This window comes from Dipteris shenzhenensis, chromosome 2, assembly GCF_047967505.1.
Source record: "Dipteris shenzhenensis isolate YYH24624 ecotype China chromosome 2, Dip_SZ_1.0, whole genome shotgun sequence".
NCBI lineage: Eukaryota > Viridiplantae > Streptophyta > Polypodiopsida > Gleicheniales > Dipteridaceae > Dipteris > Dipteris shenzhenensis.
The window spans coordinates 25,516,711-25,538,472 of NC_141597.1; positions in this window are offsets into that span (position 1 = coordinate 25,516,711).

Genomic DNA, 21,762 nt, shown 5'->3' on the forward strand with positions numbered 1-21,762 from the left:
GTAATAGAACATCCTGCTCAGCTATTCATATCATCCCTTGGAAGTTAATATCTACCTCTCTTGCTGCAGGAGACACAGACCAAAGGATGCCAAGTCATCCAAATGTGTATGACTCAAAATCTCCTCATTTAGTGTTGCCACCCTGCCAGTTGTCCTGCACGAGTTTGTGGTATTGCAATATCATGTATGTGGCACTTTTCAATTTGCAGTATCAATGCCATTATCTGCTCATCTTAGTGCTTCTAGACAGCCAGTTGTCCTGCACGGGGTGTTTTTATCATGGGTCTGACGATTCTCAATGACAGTTTTGGTGGATGTTGTCCACAGATGTCTATTGATAATTTTGCGATAGGGTGTTCTGAGACATCTATGAGCCTTTCAAAGGTGATTTTCCCTACCTTTCATGAAATCTTGGAAAAGACATGCTTGTAATTGAAGGTTTCAATGTATTCTATCTAAAACTGATTTCCTCAACAAACCAATCCTGCTTTCGTAGGGTTCAAGCTAAGTACACGATTAAAAAGCTCTCTGAATATATCTGCACTCAGATGTCCTTGATGCAGAGGCTAGGCTGAGATAGCCAAAGTCTCTTATCCTAAATGTTTTGCTCTGAAGGATATTTATGGTGTGCATCATTAGGACTGCTTTGGTGTCCCCTGCTTGGTCTCAAGCGGGTGCTAGGGCATATGAACCACCTGCTGTACTGTGATAACGATGTACTTCCCGAGTAATTGGATTATGACACTCAAATCTGATAGTTTGGTTTTTCTTAGCATCTGTGTATCTTAGCTTCAAGATGTTGGGACTAGTGGGGAATGGGAAAAAAATTCGTTGGTCAATCAATACGCCCAAGATGTTTTGGGGAACATTTCATCGGTGAGCTCATTTAAAAGCATCTGCAACTTTCTGGAATCCACCATATCATGGACACATAATATTATGAGTATCATGGACACATAATATTATGAGTATCAATGTCGACGTGGCTAGTGGAGCTTGATCATTTTCATGGATAGTTAAAATTGGCACTTGGATAGACAGATAATAGTTTTTTAGAAATTGGATAAATAAATAGATGGGTTGATATTGGAAGTCATAGAAATAGAGAGGATTCGCCGGACACAGATGTGTATTGGTGTAGGTGGAAATCTATACAAGCTAGGTTGTTTTATTGACAGCATGCTAATCACATTCATGCTTCTATCAACTCAAGTCTATATTGACATGCTTCAAAAGCGATACCTTGGATTTAACATGTTGGCTATTGCTTAGGGTAAAAATCTTCTTGGCTTGCTATCAAACTTCTTGTCAGAATTTGTAGTCGATAGAGTTTTGTGAAATTATGCATTCGCTAGGTTGTTTCTTGTCAAGTGGTGGTAGTTTTGTGGTGGTGCTAGTCATTTCACAAGGTGAATGGATGATAGGTTTACTCACTTGAATAGATTGACATACATGATCCTAAAGATGGATTGATTGATTTTTTTACATAGATAGACAATTGTAGATGAATTAATAGGTTGGGCGGCATGGAATATTTGTTGGGTGGTAGGAAACGTTTGATGAATGGTCAGGTAGGTACAAACACGCATACATACACTCATTTTAACGAGGGGATTGGTCGAGTGTAGCATGGAGGTACAAAATCAATTACCGGTTATGAAGAGTGTGCAGATAGATTCCTATGAAGTCGAGGTAGTGTGGATGCTTGTGCATCTACAGACTCCCTCTTGGGGTTGCATGAATCATACACTCCCTTGGGCCACTCGTATCAAGATCATCTTTGTCGTTGAGTTTAATGGAAGAGGGATGTGCATGGATGGATAGGTCTATAGGCATCAACTTGAAGGTTGTTGCATGGCATGGCAAGAGCAAATAATTGTTAAATCTAGAATTGAATGCGAATGAAACTTTGGGGATGGAATTAGATTGTCTTCCCTTTGGTTATGATAAAAAATTGAAATGCGTGTCAACTTCATGGCAAGAGTGCGTTGTTACATGGGTACATGGATGATGATGCATCAATTTGAAGGCTATTTAAAGCTAGAGCAAGAGCTTAAATTGTGACATTGAAGAGTTTTTATCCAAGCATTGGTTTTGAAAGATCAAAAGTTGTATCATACTCAAGGCCATGGTTTATAAATGGACATTTTAGGTCTTCATACGACCTTGCAACAATCTTGAAAGTAAAATAAATTCAATTATAAATAGCCCTTATCTCAAAGTTTTGTGATATGACCTTAGACTTGCTCACTTCATACCTTGCATTAGTTATGGAACTAGTGATGCCCTCATTTGTATAAAAAACTTTGTTACGTCATCTCGAACAATTCCTTTAGATTAGACTCTTGAATGTGGTCCTCATTCATAAAAAAGAGAACATCATCATCTCGGTCAATCTTTAGATAGGTTAGTAAGCAAGTCATGCAGATTATTTAAGGAAAAATTTTAGAAGGTATTGCCTTGATTACCATGACTTTTCTATGGATTTATTTGTTAGATGTCATATCGAAAGCAATTGCAAGCCTTATAAGTGTGATTTGCCACCCTAATAGCTTGAGAATGACTTAGACAATACATATGGTGATTTGTGCTTGCCAAGTTAATATTTCATTATTTCATTACGAACAAAAAGAGTGAATATGGATGATTCTATTAGAAAGACATGTTAAGGTATGAGGTCATTGCACATGGACCATTTGAAAGTGACCAACTCTTTTGGAGAATCACACTATGTACAATCGTTCATTATAGCACAATTTTGTGACACTACAAGTGTACACATTTGCTCTAACAAGTTGAACCATGAGAAAAAATACACTTGAGCCTATATTAAGAGTGTCGAAATATTAAAAAATGCTATGGCTAGTGAATTTAAACTAATGCACTTTTGTTGAGAAATAGTGTAAGTAACATTATCCTCCAAGTATAGAGAGTATTCCAAAAAATAACGTGGATGAAACTGTAACCCTATCCTCAGAGTTTTGTTTTCTTTTTCTTCAGCTTTAATGTGTTGTACAATCTCCTCGATGTGTGCACTCTCTCTCTCTCTCTCTCTCTCTCCCCCCCCCCCCCCCCCCCCCCTAAGATGTTGAGCTTGGTTGAAGCCATTGCATTATAAAGGCACAAATCCTCTTTCTGGTAAGCCGCTCTAGCAATTGTGGGTTTGTCTTCATAGTGAGTTTTCCTCTTTGCTTTAGAAAGTTTGTAATTTTGATCTTTGGAGCACAAGTTGTAACTTCTCAAACCTTTGTTTCTTGAGAGGTTGAGAGTATTTTTGGAGAGAGAGGGAGAGAGAGAGAGAGAGAGCGAGAGAAGGTGTGAAAGTTACTCCTTAGTTATATTGTGAGTAGTTTTGTTCATAGCCTTTGAAAGGGGGAGTGTTTTATATGGAATGCGAACTCAAAATATCTCAAAAAATCAACCTACTCTAGCTCATGGTTGCATTGCTTTTGTATCTTCTCAATTAAATATGGGCCAGATACGCTCCACATAGCATGTGGAACCATTGGCTCTTAACCCACAAGTTGAAGAGAGCTATTTGAAGAGAGATATTGGCCCCCACTTTGGAACAAGAAACTCCATGTAGCGTTGGATTCTTGAAGTCACCCTTGCAGTGAGTAGATGCTAACTCTCACCCTTCTAGTAGAGTCTTAGAGGCATTGCATAAGCTCTATAGAGAGGCATAAAAGACGGCTTCGAAAAATGCAAGGTTGGTTATGATATAGGTTCATTGAAGAAGATACGATGTGGAAGATTGGGAGTTCACCTTCAAACCCATGTTTGATTATCCAACTCATTATAGATAAGATAAGGTGTCATGATAAGAGAGTTACCTTTAACCTCATGTTTGAATATCTAATGCATGGCATATAAGCTAAGGTGTCATGCTTGGTAATGTAAGCCACATTAACATAGAAGGCCAGGCCACCTACCACATTATTAATTACCATGTGAACATGCCATATCCTCAAGTCACATCAATAGATTATGATATCATTTTGACAACAATAACCTTGGTAATGTCCTTGGTAGGAATAAACTAACCAAACTGTTAATATAAACATGATAGTGTTAATGTTATCACCTAAGTGAAGGGTGTAGTTACTTTAACCAATCAAACTATTATAATTATAGTAATAATAACTAGTAAAATAACTGCAACATCTTAGTTGACTCTAGGCTTTAAGTGCATCCACATTGAGCCATGTCCTTAAGCCAAGGTGCTTCATTTTTCATCCATTTTGTGCCTTTCTTTGTATATTGGTTGTTTTGCACTCAAATTGAATCTAGTTTTGAATATTTGAAATTTAGTTTAATAAATAATTTTATTTTGTGCACCTTTCTTCAAGCTAACTATTACTCTAGTTTGATTGGGAGATTATTTTTAGCATGTTTAAATCACTTTTTTCACCAATATCATTGATGCATTGAACAACTACATTCAAAGTAATAGTCAAAGAGGTTCAAAGGTTGATTTTGCCTATGCTTATTATTGTGATAACTATAATTCATTTTGTTGCAATAATGGTTATGGATCACACTCAAAACAATAGCAAATTAGATGAAAACAATTATTGTATTGGAAGTGCAAAATTGTCAACATCCTCCATTTAAATAGAAAATCATTACAAAAGAAGAGAAATGACTAGAGTTATCAACATTTCTCATAGATGTGAGTAACTTCAATTTCAAAGACACTATGATACTAATTATCAAAGAAAAGAACGTTACAAGGGTTGCATGAACAACTTTAAAGACTAAATTTAGAGCAAACGATTCGTTAAGTCCTTATGCTTCGGAATCAATTCAATATTGAAAAGAAACTTCCTAACAAAGGCTTACCTTGTTACCAAATCGTTAACTTCCATTGGTTAAGAAGTAAAACTTGAAATATTGATAGAAGTCTCATTGAATGGCCTAGAGATGTTGCAATAACACTCAAGTCGAACTTGAAATTTAGGTTTTTTCTTTTTTTTTGGGGGGGGGGGGGGGGGGGTTTGTTTCTGGGGGCTTTAGGGGTTTTGTGAAATTTTGAGTGTTTGACTTGACTTTGTGGGATGGTTTTGGATGTGTTCAGGAGAATGAGTAGTGATAACTCATTGGATGGGGGGCACTTTCTTGGGAGTGTGGCTTCGTGAGAGATTGCCTTATCCCTGCATGCATTATAGGAGAGAGGTTCGTCATCATCAGCGGCGTAATGTGCCACTTGCAAATGTATGAAAAGGCACCACGAGTAGAGGATATTGATCATCATGCTAGTGCATAATCGGTAAACCAATGGTATTGAGTAGAGTAGCGAGGGAGCACATGCACCACCACTGCACTTTGAGGCAGATAATAATCATGATGATTCTCTAGAGGAGGACGAGGGTCTAGTGGACATGATGGATTCTATTTTTGAAGGCACGACAGGAGATGAGGGTGAGATGTCTGAGCATGAGACCATAATGTGAGATTTGGCATTAACATGCTTGCATGATGGTGTGAGGATGACAAAACCACGAGCTTGCATCTCGATCTTGAATTTACAGGCAAATTATGGTTGGTCAGACACAAATGTCTTAGCCTTGATGAGGTTAGTGCAAACCATGTCTAGATCCTAATTGTTTTAAAGTTTCTCATTCCTAATTGTTTTTATTAGTATCTCATTCTTAAGGTTTCTTGGATATGCAAATTGCAATAGGTTGCTCCAAAAGATGTTGCACTTTCCAAATACCATGCCCAATCTAGAGACGAAGCGAAGAAGATGTTGAAAATGGTTGGGATGTGTGTTCTTTGGTGGAGGCACACGTGTTGTGGGGATGCTTGAAGTGTGCCAATGGAGCTCCTCACTCCCGCACTACTCCTTGTGGGAGAATTGCATAGTAAAGCCTTCACTCGTGTCACTCCATTGCCTACCGGATCGTTGCAATGGGGTTTCCACCGAGAAGAAGGAGTGAGAGGAAGAGAGAGGGGAGGGGGAGGAAAGAATGAAGGGGGATGGAGAAGGAGAAGAAGGATAAGGGGAATCGTGGCAAACACCAAAGGCAAGCAAGGAGAGTAAGCAAATCTCAATCTCAACACATGATCAAGAAGAGAGCTTGTATTTCTCAAAGGTTGCATACAACAATGAAGACTAAAGTCAACTCTTATACATGTCACCTTTTGAAGGGAGGGCCAACCCGATTTCTTATACCACTCGCTCTCTTCTCTCTTTTGCTACAACCACTTGGGCTATATGGCTAAGGCATATGTTGATTCTCTCAACCTCCTCTTTGTCTACAAATGGCTCTTGTGTTATCCATATACGAGATCCAAATGGCTCTTGTGTTATCCTTGCTAATTTGGATGATCTCGACGACTCTCTCGATCCTGAGTCATTTGAGGCTCAAAACTCGGTACCTTGATCTTGAGCCATTTGTGGCTTAAAACCCATAGGATTTGGGCAAGCCAGATCTGCCAACATGCTCAATGGCGGTTAACGTGCCCCCCTTCGTGTTGCTAAACTGTCCGCGCTAGAGTAGGTGAGTGGAGCGGATTGTCTGGAGGATTGCGTAGCGGTCCAATTGCCCAGGGATGAGCCATGTGAAATAATCCCAATACTCTTAGAGGTGGGTAGCATGCATGTCCTCGAATGTTTGGATGTAATGGCCATGGAGGTTGCTGACCCGAAGGTTTAGGCGGAAGTCCTAGAATCGGGAGGGGTTGATGTTGGGATTGAAGACAATTTGATTGTCGAGGTTATGTAGTTTGTTCTCAATGTGTCAATTGTTGGTGGGGAGATCGTAGAGTAGCAAGAGGATAAAGTGGTTGAAGTGTATCGCTGCAATCATCGCGGGGTCGAGAACTGAGCCATAAGTATCGTTGAATGACTGAAGGCAAAAGCAGAATCCTTCCTAAGTCATTTCCTTGGGGAAGTTGTACTTTGGGAAGTTCGATATAGTATTGGGATCCTTTTGTTAGAGCTCTTAAAGTGAGCCCAGGACCATTGTCTTTCCATGGGCTTGTAGAGAGGATGGATCTACCACTCGAGTGGTGGACTTTGATAGTAGCGCCAAAATTGCTCCTTTTCAATGGGGTTGAAGGCTTGTGTTCGAGTTTGTGAGGGGAATGGGCACATCTAGGGCTAAGTGGTAACTGCCACATGTACGCTTCAAGTGGATTCATCTCTAGTCATTGAAGGACTAGGTGATAAACTGAGTAAGTGGGCGAACTTCCATTATCTCGTATAGATGGAGGTAAGAGCCTTCAAGGTTGGCCTTCCAGGGATGCGTAAGAGCACTGTCGGGTAAGTCCTAGAAGGATTGGAGATCAGGCCCCCATTGTACATCTACGGGCAGTGAGGAGGGGGGCATTGGAGGGACATCATCATCGACATTGGGCATGGGGTCCTCCTCTGCATTCCTTGCTGGCGAAGTGTCGATGGGTGTATGGACAAAATTTGCTGGCTGCACCAGTGTATTGAGAGCGTGGTCTGGGAGGTAATCAAGAGCATTGGAGGAGATGGACTAGGAGGTTCCATGTTGTGCCATGCTAGTATTCGACGTGTTAGAGGAGTATTCAGGTAGGTTTGTGTAGAGTATTTGGGTAGGTTTGTGCGGGGAAGAGGAGGCGGGACGAGATTCGCAGGTTGTTGAGGGGGTTGGAAGGGATCTGTAGGGGGTGGCTACAGAATTTTTGCGGGGGTGCAGTAGTGTTAAAGATAGAGATGGCCTCTTTCCCTTTCTCTTTGGTGACATCTTGCTGACCAAGGACTCGAGTGAGGCTTCGAGAGCTTGTACTACCAGATTGAACAAAATGATGATGCCGAGGCGTTGGTAGGCCGTGGAGCAATTTGTAACGAAATTCCCTTGCATTTGAATTGCAAAAGCCCGCGAGCCATAGGTCTGCACCCAATCTATGTCAACTTGTATGCTATCGGGAGTACAAACCCATGGGCTCAACTCGTCGGGCTTGGCTAGCTGCACCACGGGGTGGGCGGCTAAGGTTTGAAGATCGGAGGGATGGATGAGGGATAGGTTGGTAGGTTGAAGGTTTAGGAAGAAATAAGACATAGTTAAAATGGGGCGACAGTGGTCAGGATTGCAATGTAGGATGGTCTTGAGTGTGCTGGGCAGGAGAGGGGCGATGAGATCGATGTGGAAGATGAGGTTTTGGTGCGGAGTGCGTTGAAGTGCACCTAAATTGTTTGGGAGATGGTGCATGGGGATAGGGTGTAGGTGGCGAGTTGTGCGGAGACCTCCAGTACATCGTGAACTCCTGCTGTTCCAGTGTGGTTTCCTTTGGGTGGCCTAAGGTAGGAAGTTGCTCGTTGTCAGCTTGCATGGTAACGGTGAGGCTTGCTTATGTGCGAGGAGATCTTGGATTTGTCCTTCGGTCCCTCCTTGAGCCTAGTGTACTTGCCACGGCCCTTCGTTCTTCTATGGTACACAGGTTGGATTTTACCTTGTCCAGCTGGTCCATCATGGTTTGAATGAGGGATTCATTGGCAGAGAGCTCATCCTTGAGCTTTGTAAGAATGATCTCCAGCTCTTTGACCTTTGCCTTGTACTCCTCTTCTCTGTCAAGGGAGGTTTTCCTGTGAGCTTGTGCGACAACCATGAGGGTGTGGCTGTCACAGATCCTGACTTGTGCTTGTAGTAAAGAGGAGAACAATTGGGAGGCATACTCTTGATTCCACTGCAAAATTTGCGCACTACCTGAGGGACCTGGGCTATTGCATCCAACAATTGGATCTCCATGTGCTTTGCCTATGAAAGATGTTCTGTCGACATGTCACTCTAGCCTCCAGGTGTTTGGTACTGAGGTGGGCTACAAAATTGTAGGGCTTCTGTGAGACTGCCGGTCCATGGAGAAGAGGAAGAGCCTATGGTGATAAATGAAGTGGGCTCTTAGGGCTATACTAAGGTGGTGGTGGGGAGTAGAGGTGGTAGAGGAAATGCTTGTTGCCACGGGGTGGAGGCCAATATTTATAGTATCGTCCTCGTGAAGCCTTTACACATCAATGGGGTCCTCGATGGTTGTCTTGCCTTTAGGGTGTCAAGTGGAGGCCTCCATGCATCATTGTCTCCTTAGGAATTCCCATAGTTGGTGGTCTTTGTATTGCTCCCACAGTTGGTTGTCAAGGGGATGTTGAGTAGAATGGCTAGAGGGGGTAGTGCTTGGGTTGAGTTAGAGCCTTTTGGGGGTGGTCACGATTGGTTCTTCTTCTATTGGGACGTCTCTCGTGGCTTCTTTGTCAGCCACCCCATATCCGATAGGCAGCTATTTCCCAACATATGGTAAAGTATGGGCACGTACAACATCGGGTTGCCAAGGACATTACCATGTGTCTTTAGGTGTTCCCTAATCTGCATGCATAAATAATCTGCCCACTTGGTGACCTGCGGCTCTTCCAACCTCGCGAGGATGTTCGTCACTATCGTGACTGATGGTGGTTCGTGTGTTTTACTTGGGTCAACCCTGGAGCACTCTTGCTGATTTATCCAGTGCGGGCACTGTAAGCTAGGAGAAGTGGATTCGGCCCTTGCTCTTCTTTCGATCGTAGTTGTAGATCTTGCCCAGGGGCTCGTGCAGATTCTTATTGTGGGTATATATTTTTCCAATGACTGGGAGGCCAAAGGCAGAACGCATCACTGTTGGAGATAAGTGCACACTAAGTGTACTATTTCCTAGTCTACATTTGTCTAAGTCTAAGTCTAAGTCTAAGTCTAGTCTTTATGTCTTGAGTGTGTGCCATGTGGCACTTCTACAATTATCCCATAAGCACTCTTGCTTTATGTCTTGTACTTTGGCCCATATATTCAATGGGTCACATCACTGTAATCTATCAGTCTAGCTTGTGTCTTGTCTACACTCTTCTCAAGGTATTTCTAGTCTTTCAGTCTTGTTATTTCATTTCCAGTTTCTAGTTCTAGTTCTTGCTTCCATATTCCAACATGGTATCAGAGCTAGGTTGATCCCTCTTCTCCCTCTTCTCTCTTCTCAAGTCTGTCTCTTCTCAGATACAGATCTGCCCCCCCCGCTCAGATCTGCCTCTTCTCTCCCCCGCTGCAGATCTACCCCTCTTCTCAGATTTCTCCCCTCTTTCTGCCCCGCCATTGCGCTCCAGATCTGCGCGACTTTGCTGCGTGTATTCCTGCTCCAAATCTCTGCACCAGATCTGCGTAGCTCAGCCACAGATCTGAGCGCCAGATCTGCTGTCACGCCAGATCTGCGCAACACCTGCTGTCATCGACAGATCTGCGCAGTCTAGCACCCGCTCCTGCTGTCGTACCTGCTATCTGTACAGCGTCGCCCGTATTTCGTATGTCATCCGTACTCCGCCATCCGTACGCCGCCGTACGCCGTCCGTACATCGTCAGCTGTCCGTACAGTCCGTACGACTGTATGGAATCCGTACCTGCACAGGCTGACTTCTCCAGCTCCATCTTCACGGAGATCTGCATCCTTTTTGCACCTCTACCTCTGCCCGGGATTAAGGTACTGAGCTTTGCCTCTTTCGGTTTGCTGAACAGTCTCTCCTTTTTTTGCTAGTTCCTCCTGCTTCGATGGGCTGTCATGTGCTATGGCCTTGACAAAGTGGTCAGAGAACCGGCTTCTTGGATCTCTTCCTCTCATTTATTTCTGCAATATTGTAAGGGAATAGACACTGCCCTTGCATCCTAGCAAGAGGTAAGACCTTCCCACATGGCATCTTCCTCTCATTCTCTCATATCTATCGACAAATTCAATGGGTCCAACTTTCATACTTGGCAGATCAAAATCAAGTGCCATCTTATGAAAGAAGGTATTTGGGACATTGTTCACCGTGCTACTCCTGAAGGTCCATCTGAGCAAGTTGTTACTGCCAAGAATGACAAAGCCTATGCTATCATATTGCTCGGCCTTGGAGATGATTACATTCATCACATCTCCGACATACAGTCTGCTCCTCAAGCATGGATCACTTTGGATACCCTTTTTGGAGCCCGATCTAAAAACTCTAAGATTGCACTTATGATCTCATTCTTTGATCTACATATGCAGGAAGGAGCTACTATAGCCTCTCATGTCAATTATCTTTGTAGTCTTATGGTTCAGCTTGCGTCAGTCAAGTCTCCCATCTCCGAAGATATTGCTATTGCTGTGCTTCTCAAAAGCTTACCTGACTCCTATGCTACTCTTGTCACTACCTTCAAGTATCATAATAATCCTTCTCTTGAGGGTATCATCAATGCTCTCCAAGAGGAAGAAAGAACTCAACAACGAAAGGTAACTGACACTGCATTTTTAGCAAAGAAAGGAGGTTCTAAGGTAAAGAAGCCTTGCACCCATTGTGGCAAAACTAATCATATGGAGAAGGACTGTTTCAAGGCTCATCCATGCACCATTTGTGGCCGTGATAATCACTGGGAGAGGGACTGCTACTCCAAAACCTCTACATCAGCTTCTGCATCTACCTCAGCCCATGTTGCTGCAACATCTCCATCAGCTGATCCTGCTGTTCCTTCCTCACATGATGAGAAGTGGGCTTTCTGATTACTTCTATGTCTTGTCTACCACCTTGACCACCTATGATGTAGGTCAAGGGGTTCTAGTGTCTTGGTCTTTCTATTAGTCTACAGTCAGTCTTCTGTCTATCTAGTCTTGTCTGTCTGTCTATTTGTCTATCAATCTGATTGTGTTTTAGATCCATCTTGTTCCTACCCTTGTGGACCCATATGAGGATATCACTTGAGGAGGGGTGTCTCAGGATCTTTTGTCTGTCATGTTTTCTATCTTGTCTCTCAGTCTATCAGTCTTTATGTCTGTCTTCTAGTCTTGTTTTTCTGTCTTACTCCTAGTGTCCACTTAAGGAGGGCGTTGGAGATAAGTGCACACTAAGTGTACTATTTCCTAGTCTACATTTGTCTAAGTCTAAGTCTAAGTCTAAGTCTAGTCTTTATGTCTTGAGTGTGTGCCATGTGGCACATCTACAACTATCCCATAAGCACTCTTGCTTTATGTCTTGTACTTTGGCCCATATATTCAATGGGTCACATCACTGTAATCTATCAGTCTAGCTTGTGTCTTGTCTACACTCTTCTCAAGGTATTTCTAGTCTTTCAGTCTTGTTATTTCATTTCCAGTTTCTAGTTCTAGTTCTTGCTTCCATATTCCAACAATCACATCCACATTGAGGTGGTGGAAGTGGGGGTTCCTTGTTGCATCATGGAGAACACCGCCATTAGAGTTTGAGTTGTAGGAACTGATGAACTCCTCGAGCAGCTTCATGTTGAGGTGACATGGCAATTGGTTCGCAATGGGCTTGAGATTTATCATCATCACTTGGGATGCTTGTACCTCTGTATCCTTGAGCGCTTGGTATGCTGCCGTGTTATGGTAGTAGAGTGTATAATATTGCCCCTTGTGTAGCCATTGAGTTGTTGGAGCCATGCTTACCCGAGTGGGGAGTGTGTTAGTGACCTTACGACCTTGTACTCCCCTTGTGTTGGAGTGGGTGTGCACTTCTTGGATAATTGGGAGGGAGGAGTTGCAGCCACTACTGGTGGTGTTTGAGAGATCTGTTGAGTTGAGATTTCCTCTTCTATTTGTAGTTCAGCTATTGGGATGTCGGATAGAATTATGATTGTCCCTGCGGGCATGCTTTGGGATTCAAAAGGGCCGGTGGGCAATGGATTTGGGGGGTGGAGGCTAAAGTCCCTTTCGAATTTGAAGAATTTGTTATCAAGATCCATGGGGAAGAATGACACCAAGTGGGTAACAAATGAGTCAGTGGAGGAGGATGAGGTTGAGGACATCCAAAGGGTGGATGGGAGGCAGTATGGAAAGAGGCAGGGGGGTTTGGATAGCAGTAAGGCAACGATCTGGCGAGATGGATGTAAGGCAACGATCTGACGAGATGGTTGTAACGCAAGGATCCGGTAGGATGGCTGTAAGGCAACAATCTGGCGAGATGGTTGTAAGGTGATAATCTGATAGGATATCTGTAAGGTAGTGATTCGGCGGGATGGCTGTAAAGCAACAATTCGGTGGGATGGCTGTAAGGCAACGATCCAACGGGATGGCTGTAAGGCGACGACTTGTCAGGTTGACAGTTGTTAGAGTTGTTGAGAGGGGAAAGAGGGAAAAAAAAGAAAAAAAGGGGGGGCTGTTGATGCTGAGAGTGTTGCCCAGAGGGAAAACGGGGTGGATGGACTAGGTGATGCATACTCGTGAGGTCAGCATGCAAGGATGCAAAACATGAAGAAAATGCACAAAAATGTATTGGCCGTATTCACGTAGCGTTGTCCGTGAATGTGAGTGGGTGCATTGGAATACCAAGGACTTGTGAGCTGCTGGTGCATGTGGGTGATATGCCTACTGTAGAGACTTACCTAAGCCTAGACTTGATGATTGCGCACCTTGGGGGGGTCGATTATGTGGAATACAATGGAGTTGAATGCCAAACAATAGCATACCTCGTCATCAACCAGGTAGAGCATGTGCTGAGTTTGTGCATCATCTTGGTTGTCAGGTGTATACCACCGTTGTGTTGTTCACTTTGATGGACCTAAGGCAGGCGGGTTCTTGTGTGTGGCGGTAACCAAAGCGAGGACATGTTCTTGTGGTACCGCAACCTTTGATTTGACAGATGGGGTAGGTCTGGGTGACATCACAGGTGCCCCCTTGAGTAAGTTGACTTCTGATGGTGTGTGCATGGGCCTAAAGGAAGGTCTTGTGTAACTACCCCACTTTTAGGGGTCGGTTCTTGTGTTGCTTCCTTGATGACTTTGGCGGCTTTCTCATTTAGTTGCACCATACGTGGAATCATGAGATTCATTGGGCTCATTGAATTGTTCGTCGTGCTGGCTCGAGGGTGGTTCTTGTGGGATTGCCTTCGGAGTTGATGCAGGTTCTTGTGTCACCACCCTATGAGTCCCAGTGAGTTGAGAGTGTGTGTTCAGCACTGTTGAAAGCTTTGGAACCCAAACATATCGCTCTCCTTGATAGTAGCCTTGGGCTTCTAGGAGACTTGTTGCAATCCATTGTTTGTGAAACTTCTACTTGTGGAGCGATGGAATTTGTCCTTGTTGCTGGTTAGGCGATGGGCAATGTGGGGCCATGTTTTTTAAGGAATTGCTTGTGTTGGTGCTGAGCAGGGAGGGGTTTGAAAGCCTTCACAGCTACGAGCTTTCCAGGTTATTATCCCCCTTTGAAGTGGAGTTGTGCACAAAGGATGGCCTCATGCACTCATTTTTCACAGAATTTTTGGGTAGGGCCCTTGGCATTGGACATGGGGAGCAAAGGCAAGAGAGTAGTTTGCAACAAGGGTTTGCCCTTATTGAGATTAGGACTTCCAGTAGCATTTGTATGGATTTCCTTCTAAGGACCGGACAACAGGAGGCATTGGAGGCCTCTGGAGATTTGGAATTGCTTTCGTTTAAAATATTCTTGCCTCTTATGAGTGCTCGTACTAGGGGGAAAGTGAAGTGAACTTTACAGAGCAAAATTACTGCAATTCTCCCCCCATACACGAGAGTTGTGGTTCTAGCTCGCTAGTCGATTTGGCAGTTGATGGCATAGCACCAGGTCCTTGACAATATCATCATCTCTGTGGGAAGAACAGAAAAACAAATCTCTATCACCTGGCAGACAACAATTAGTTTCAAGTCTACATACCCTAACTGCGCGGCTGCGAAGTGCAATGTTAACAAATGCCCGTGGTAGTATCCTAGCAGGCTCGCATACTCGACTATCCGTCCTGAGTAATAAGACCAGAGGAAGGGAGGGTTTGAACTTCCAACCTCCTCAAGCAGGACTTGCACAAGCTCTTCTAGCTTTGTCGCCCCGGGGCACAGGGCACAGCCAGAAAAAGCACATCATTCGCCTAATGTACTTAAGAGTTGACTATTGGTAGCTCGAATTGAAGAAGCAACATTAAGGGTTAGGGATACTTGTAGTGCTTCCATACTTTGTGGGAGATGAAGTTATGGCTGCTGCCGGATCCATGAGTGCCTCAATGCTTGTAGCTAACCCAACAATATCATGAGGTTTTTGGAGGGTCTCGCTCACCACCGATAGTGGATCCTTGAAGTCATAGAGGTCTTCTTCCTCTCTTAGGTTTTGTAGCACTGGCTCCTCTTGAAACATTCGTTGCAGCAAGTTTGGAGCCCCTAAGTTATTAGAGTTGAGTGGCTCTTCTTCCACTCTCTCTGGCATCCTAAGTGCCTTTGCCTCCCTATGAGTAGTCAGGTGATCAACGTGGATAGTATCTGACCCCTGTTGACCTTGACTTAATGTTCAAACTTCTCTTGGCATTTTGGCACCAAGTTCTAAGCATCTATTAAGTGTTTTTTCTCTAAGGCTGGGCCTAGATATTCTCTCTTATAAGAAGGTGGAGATGTGAGGCCTTGGACCCATGTTGGCTTGTTTACATCTAGGTATGGGAGCATACTCGGATGGTTTAGAGAAGGGGCATGCCCAAAGGTAGAGGAGGTGGCGAGGGTGGGTGTCGCCTCATTTGAACTGTCTTGGATGAGCACTTGCTTTGTTCCTTCTCGCACCTTGGTGACTTTCTTGGACCTGTCTATGGGGGCTGGGGTGCCTTAGGAATTTTCCACGTGGACGTTCTATCCTTCTGGCCTAATTCCTCATTTCCTTGCCTATGGTCCTTACTTGCATCCTCGTGATGACCTTCAAGGGCACTGCCACTACTCAAACCTATTCAATACTTAGCAAATTGATGCTAGTGCTCTTGAGTGGCATGGCCAGAGTCGTTGGTTTCCTTAGGGGGAAATCCTTGAATAAATGTTCCACTTCGCATCTAGCACACAAGGGCATGGGTGGGACCCCTGGGGTAAGATCCCTATATGGATAGTCCTTTGAAAAATGCAGCCCTTGGAATTTAAGACATGACATAGAGGGTTTTCTGTGCCCTTATATAGGCATTCACTTGCCTTGTGTGGACCTTGACATGTATAGCATTGGATTGGGGGCTGTCACACCAAGGAATTCATTTCTCTTGCCCTCATGGCCAAGGGTGCTGTTTGGAGCATTAGGACATGTTGATCCTCATGTAAGAGGTAGTGACTTATGATGCCACTTCCATCCTCATAAGGGTGATAGTCAAGATGTCTGTGATCATGTTCTGGCTCCTCCCAGATCTGTCCCCAGAGCTATCCCAATGGTTGGACGGTTAGCTATAACTTGACGGGTCATTGGGATAGTATTAAGGCAACGGTCAGAGGGATAGCAGTAAAGCAATGGTCAAAGGGTTAGCTGTATGATGATAAGGCATAGGGATAGTATCAAGGTCGGAGGGTTAGCAGTTGACACATGTCGATGAGTTAGGGTGATATTGTATGCAATGGTCGTAGGGCTTACGTTAAAGCAATGGGCAGTGGGATGTGAGTATGGCAACGGTCATAGCGCTAGAAATAAAGCAATGGTCGGCAAGATGGTTTGCCTCGGAGGGATACCAAGATGGCAATGGTCGGAGGGTTAGCCATATGGCGACGGACTGTGGGGATGGACTTAAGGCGAGGGGTCAATGCCTGTTAGACTAGGGGGATAGCAGACTATGCCATGTCATCAATAAGGTGGTGGGCTAAGTGATTGACATGTGCCAGATCATAGTGATAGAGCTAAGGCGATAGGTCATTGGGATAGCGAGCTAAGGTGACGAGTCGTGGCGATAGGAATTGTCTAGAAATAGGCTATTTTGTCGACTCCCTTCTGATGATTCCCGATGGTTTTCCAAGTTTTGTTCCAAGTTTGTGTGCATGTAGGGGTTGTTAAGGACCTAAACTACCTATCACAAACAAAAAACATAAAACAACAATAACTTTTGGCACACAAACAAATGGTTTCTACAAGTTGGACTGCCAAGCACCCAAAACCACTTCAAAATTCCACTCCAATCTTCATTTTCAAGTGTTTTTAGTTGGATTTGATACTACAACTACAACTCAAATGCATGACAATGGTTTTATGGATAGAAAGTTGAAAAGTGATCTTTCCTACTCTAAAATCACTCTTTTTTCACTAGTTTTTGCTTCCAATCCACTCCTAATCTCCACTAACAAGGACTAAAGGCATGTGCAATGGGTTGTTTACGGGAAGAAGCTCACCCTTCAAGCTGTGCATAGAGAAAAAGAACTCAAGGCAGAGGTGGTCAGGATGAAATGCTAGGCCATCAAGGAAGGCAGAATTCATAATGCTAAGCTCCTACAGTGTAGGAAAATGACACTGCTTAAAGCAACGATTGAACATGAGCAACTAACAGAGGAGATAACGGTAGAACCAGCCTGGTTGCTTGTTCAACTGTAGGTTCTGTGCATGTGCATCAAAGCACTCGTGGACCTAGGAGCGAGCCACAACTTCTTCTCCTGAGAGGTATGGGAAAAGCTACAGGTACCCCTAACCCTCACCGTTGCTTCAATAAGAGCTATAAATGGTCAGCTCCTACAAACTTTGGGTTATGTAAATCTAAGTCTAATGGTTGTTCGCCAAGCAGTAGATATACGATTTTATGTTCTCCCTATAGAAGCAACCGAAGAACATATTATACTAGGAAGAACCTGGTGCTATGCTATCAACTGCCAAATTGACTCGCATGCCCGAACTGCTTCACTCACCAATGGTGGTCAAATGATGGTAGTTGCTATGTGGACCAAGCCCCCCCTCTTTAGCTCCGACCTTGCCAATCCAAGATAATGAAGCTACACAGCAAGGCAGACCAGAAGCCCCAGCCCCCACTAGCACCCCACTTTAAGGTCCCTGCTAGAAAGGAGAAGAAAGCTCGTCACAGTGGTAAACCAATGCCAGCTCAACCGACACAACCATCCTCCACCCAAGAAATTTGAGAGCTGCAAATACAAGAGGCTATCCTCTGTGCCCATCACTTCGATCGGAACTGACTCCCAGAGAATGTTAAAGCAGCAGCAATAGATCTGCTCTTGCCCCAAGAAAGCCTCTCCTCTGAACCCATCCATTACAAGAAGAAATCCACATTGCTCACTCGTGCCCCTGCCTCATCCACCACCACACACTGCGAACAGTTCGATCAACACCACCCGCTTGGGTGGCCAAGGTAAGAAAGTTGCTTGGGTCCAAAAGTCGACAGTCCCAACCCTGAAGGAGTTGAAGGTAGCACCATAAGAATCTGATCTTGGAGGGCTTAGATCTCCTTCTTTATAGCAAAGAAAATAGGGATTTCTAGCTCAAATGAAAGCTCACATATGGGCAAATCTCTGGTGCAGAGGTCAGGCGTAATGTCGCATGGTGTTGCTGGCTAGAACGTTGTCAATGTCGACTAGTTTTTGGCTCTTTTCTCCTCGAATATATAACCATTGCTACTCAAACTTGAACACAAGAGAGTACAAAGTATGGAAAAGCTTTCCCTAAAAGGAATTAGAAAGAGGTGGAGCAGAGAAGGAGAATACGTGAAAGAGAGCTTCGACGGAATTCGGGGAATGGCGACCAGCAGCGACAATCATTTTCTAATTCCTTGCATGCGGAAGGTCGCCCATACGAAGGGTCTCTCTAGCCAGAAGGACTTGGAGAATGGTGAAACAACAAGGGAGAACAAGCTCTCACAAGTTTGGGGAAGAAATGGTGAAGATGAAGAAGAAGAAGATGATGACATGGCATAAATGGGCTCAAGGAGGATCATAGTGCTCTGATACCAAATGTAGAATCATGTGGGATAGAATAGATGCATCTTGGAAGAGGAGTGAGAGCACAAGATGTAACCAAAATGTTGTTCACTATAGATTGTGAGAGAGGTGACTCTCTCTTATAGAAATGGGGAGAAGGTGGCACCTTCCCTACATTAGTGGCAATCAGCCCCTACATCAGTGGGACTAGCCTAAATCAAAGGAACCTCCCATGTGGGGGCCTTTGGCTTACATCATCACTTAGGTCACACACTAGACACATCATAGCACTTGATGTGCCTCTACAACACACACAAACACACATGTGACTCCCCTAGATGCACACATGCACCATAAAGCAAGCCCTTGATCACACTTATCCCAACACCCTTCCACTACAATTTGAATAGCCTATTTATGTCTTACTCTTCCTCATCCACTGACTCCCTCATCACTAAACTCCTATCCTTGTTTCCAATGGATATCGAACATGACTTCTTCGAGTTCAAAAGAGACCTGGGATTCCACCCTCGCCCTATCCCAGAGGCCATTGGCCCATTCGACTCCTAAAGCACTCTGTCTGCCATGATCCGCATCCCTGCCGAGATAGCCTTGGAAGACTTACAAGGTGAAGAGACATCCACCAAGTAGGCCACTCAAGAGGATCCAACCATGGCAGCCATGCATCCCTCGAGGTCACAAAAGCACACCCTGATGCCAACAGTACGCGAGTACAAGGTCGTGTGCTCCCAAGCACACTTGCCACTTGGAGAAGCATGGCTCCAAGAACTAAATGCTTGCATGATACACTCGCGCTTTGCATACAAGGGCCATGACTATACCCTCCACTACCATACAGCAGTAGCATACGTAGCTTTCTAGGACCCAGTAGTGGTGGAGGCACTCAACTTTGCAGGCTTGGGCAAAATAGCCGCCTGTCTCCCATAGCACTTAGACATGACACTACTGGAAGAATTCCTCAAGGCATACAACAACAACACCAACACCAACATTGGCATCTTGCGAGATGCAGCAGGAAATCCCCACCACTACCAAATCAATTAGGACACAGTGTAGGTAGCCTTCAACCTGCCAGTGGTCGGGGAGAAATACTCCAAGAAGAAGAAAACACTCGACGCCATCAAAACAGTCTGTCACTATGACTACCACAAGTGCAAGGGCCGCCTCTAGTTCACAGCCATCCATAAGCCCGAAGTGGAGTGACCAGCAAGAGCCTTGCAATGGCTCACTCAAGTCAAGCACATGGACCATCATCAGTCCATTGTGCCAAATATATTGCTGTGCATGGTGGAGTTCCAAGAGACAAACTGGGCTAACTACTTCTACAGCCAAATATGAGACGATCTTGGCACCCATGGGGTTATACATGCTAGTCCTCTATTACTTAAAGAGTCAGCATTTGCCAGTCGGCTTCGGCCTACTAGCAGAGAAATCCACCATCGGCCTAGTATAGACCAAGCAACAAGAAACAGAGGTGAGGCCCAAGAGAGCAAGGACAATGCCCAGTGTCACTCCGGTAATTCATTTGCAACTGGACACAAGTCAGCTGCTTGACCAATATGAGACCGCCCGTTGCATGAATTCCTGTGCCAACAACTACGCCTCTAATAGCCGGATCCTCAAAACAAGGCAAATGGGTTATCATTGAAGACCTCCAGGGCAATGTGACAATTGAAATCGGCCTCCATATAGGAGCCGAAGCTATGCCGACCACCCCCACTGTGCCCTACGTCTCAGTCTCCACCACCCCCCAAGAGACAACATCCTTTGCCACTGGCACCGCTTCCACTGCATGGGCAAGCCTAGCGGAGGCCTTACAATTTTGCAGTGCACCCCAGTATAAGGCATCAGGTGGCTATAGCCACATGATGGGCAGAGCAGTTGTCACGCACGGACCTGATGGAGCTAAACCTCTTTGAAGCCATGGCACAACTCCCATAGGTCACCCGCACAATTTTACAAAGGAGGCAGGAACAAGACTAATAACTCTCTGCAAGTCTCATCCAAGCCTAGCTCTCTACGCATGAAAGCCAATTGACAATGGTTGCAGCCCAAGTAATAGGCCATGCTGCAATACATAGAGCCGAAAAATACTAGGAGAGCTCGAGCTCACTCTTACAAGGCTCAAGGATGACCTCGCCACTAGTGAATCCTTGGTCCAGATGCTCATGGACTAGGCAGACAAGGCAGAGTCGAACCTACACACAACACTGGAACAATAGGCACATGTAGAGTGGTATGCCCGATCACAAGAATCCCACAAACAACAGATCTGATCTTTACAGGATCTCTTGGCACAAGAGAGGAACCTAACGGTCTCCCTCCAAGAAGAAAATGAACGCCAGCGTGCCACCGGCCAAACAGAGGAGTTAGGATTGGAAGACCGGGAGCAACACGGTTTTGGATGTACAAGGAGGTCTCCGTACAATTAGTGACATACAGACTTGAACCATGCACCATCTCCCAAACCCTCCAAATGCACTTTGATGCACAAAATCTCATCTTCCACCTAGACCTCACTACTCCACTTCCACCTAACACCCTCTAGACTTTCCTTCGGCATAACCCCGACCACTACTACCCCATCTTAGCCATGCCATACTTCTCTCTTGATCTCCAACCCACTTCTCTATCTCTTCTCTGACCCTCCAATCTCCAAACACTATCCGCCCATCCCATCCTCCTCAATTTTCAAGCCTAATGCAGCATCATCACATTGAGTCCCTTAATTACCCTATGGATGATGAAATAATGCAACTCGCAAAGCCCGAGGAACTCATGCCATGGGTCTACACTCCCACAAGTCTACATACAGACATCAATTGGATGCAGACCTATGGCCGAGCCTTAGCCGCCCAATCTCAAGGGCACCTTGCGGCCTACCAGTCCACAACCTACCACCGCCTCGGAATAATAATCCTCTTCAATAGGGTGCTATAGGCTCTCCAAGACTCACTTGAGTCCTTGGTGAGAAATTTTGAAACAATTCACGTAGCCTACCTAGAGGAAGTCACTGAGGAAGAGGGAAATGAAGCAATCACCCTCTTTAATACCACCACCCCCTGGCAAAAATTCCACTACCGCCTCCTCTAGATCTCGCCCTACCCACCCAACAAGCAACCCACCTCCCCCTCCCTCGGAC